General features: G+C 41.6%; 1 pseudogene; it reads left to right on the top strand.

Annotated features, from left to right (window-relative positions):
• The first annotated feature begins 540 nt into the window (after positions 1 to 540).
• Positions 541 to 1495, top strand: LOC109460097 (glyceraldehyde-3-phosphate dehydrogenase pseudogene; annotated as a pseudogene).
• Positions 1496 to 2050: the final 555 nt, after the last annotated feature.

Here is a 2050-nt window from a genome sequence, read left to right as displayed (position 1 = left end):
AAAGTGAACTTGAGAGTTTGATACTAAATTACATCTTTTATCAACTGATCAAATTCTATCTATATTCATATTTTTATGTATGTGTGGATATACATAATTTTTATGTGTTGAGAATGATCTTCAGACTAAACAAACAAAAAAAGCACAATGAACAGTATCAGTAAGAGGGGCTTCCATTATGGGTAGTTGGATGAATTATAGCAAAACACCCATTGATTTAAATGAGGCTACATTTTAAGACTACTAAAAACTTGCATTTAAAATTACTATGCTGTTTTCAATCATCTTGAACTATCATAGAGAAATGGGCTTGGTGCCACAAGGCTGCAAATAAACAGCAGTAGTTCTTATTTTTAAAAAGGGACAGTAATTAGCTACATACCAACTTTAGACTCGTAAGCCTGAGATGAATCTTAAGCACAATTAGCCAATTGTTAAAGAAATGGAGCTCTCTGCTGTTCTCTGTTCCACAGAGAGCCACATATTTTTGTGCAGTGCCAGCTGAAACCCTGAGACACTGCGGTCAAGTTCAGAGTAAGTAGATTTGGCCATATTGAGCATCTGGTCAGCAGGGTTGTTTTCAACTCTGGCAAAGTAGATATTGTCATCATCAATGACCCCTCCAGTGACCTCAGCGATATGGTTTACATGTTTCAGAATGATTCTACCTATGGCAAGTTATGGCACAATCAAAGCTGAGCATGGGAATTGTGTCATCGATGGAAGGCCCATCTCCATCTTTCAGGAAAGAGCTCCTACCTACATCAAATGGGGTAATGCAGTTCTAACTATGTTATGGAGTCCACGGGTATCTTCACTACCTTGGTGAAAGTTGGGGTTCACTTGAAGGATGGAGCCAAAAGGGTCATCATCATCTCTGTGCCTTCTGCAGATGCCCCCATATTCAGGCATAAACCATGAGGGGTATGATAATACCCTTGAGATTGTCAGCAATGCCTCTTCCACCACCAACTGCTTTGCCCCTCTGGCCAAGGTTATTCGTGACAACTTTAGCATCATGGGGGGAATTCATGACCACACTTCATGCCGTCACAGACAACCATAAAATTGTGATGGCCCCTTTGGACAGCTGTAGCATGATGGCCAACTATATTCCCAGAACATCATCCCTGCTTCTACTGGTGCTGCCAAGGCTGTGAGCAAGGTCACCGCTGAACTCACTGGAATGCTCACTGGCATGGCCTCCTGTGTCCCAGCCCCAATGTGTCAGTCAGAGATCAGACCTATAGTCTGGATAAAGCTACCAGATATGATGACATTAAGGCAGAGAAGTCTAAATCGTATCTTTGGCTACAATGAGGGCCAGGCTTTTTCCTGTGACTTTAACACTGACACCCACTCTTTCACCTTTGATGCTGGGCCTGGCATTGCCCTCAATGAGTACTTTGTTGATCTCATTTCCTGGTGTGATAATGAATTTAGCTACCGTAACAGGATGGTGGGCCTTATGGTCCACATGGCCTCCAAGGGATAACAGCCTCCTGGAGTTATCAGCCTCAGTGGAAGTACAAGAAGGAAGAAAGTAGCCCAGAGCTGCTGGGGAGTCATTGCCCAACTCAAACCTCCAACACCCTTAGACTCTTCCATCCTCAACAGTTTCCATCCTAGATCTCCTAAAGAAAGGGAGGAGCTTAGGGAACCCGACGTTATCATGTATCATCAATAAAGTAACCAGTGAAAAATACAAAAATGAAAAAAAGAAATGGTTTACGAACATTCAGAAATGGAAGTAGAGATCAGCAGGAGTTAGGATGAGTTCACAAGGAAAGACTCGGGTCAGACTGGCTTTATTCTCCTTTGGACAAGGATTCTAAAGATGTGGACTGTGTTCATCTGGATTTAGCAAGGCATTTGTCACAGTCACAATGGAAACATAACCTGAATATTCATACAGGGAAATAGATTCATAAGTGCCTAAACATCCAGATCAAAGATCCTAGTTAATGGATTGTATAAATCTTAGAGCACAGTTTTCTATTGTTTTTCAAATGTCTTTTCTTTCTTTCTCTTTAAAGAAACCTATCACATT

This window comes from Rhinolophus sinicus, chromosome 14 (assembly GCF_057876585.1).
Source record: "Rhinolophus sinicus isolate RSI-liver-muscle chromosome 14, RSI-T2T, whole genome shotgun sequence".
NCBI lineage: Eukaryota > Metazoa > Chordata > Mammalia > Chiroptera > Rhinolophidae > Rhinolophus > Rhinolophus sinicus.
Note: the sequence above shows the minus strand (reverse complement) of the source record. Positions and strands in the feature narration are given on the sequence as shown.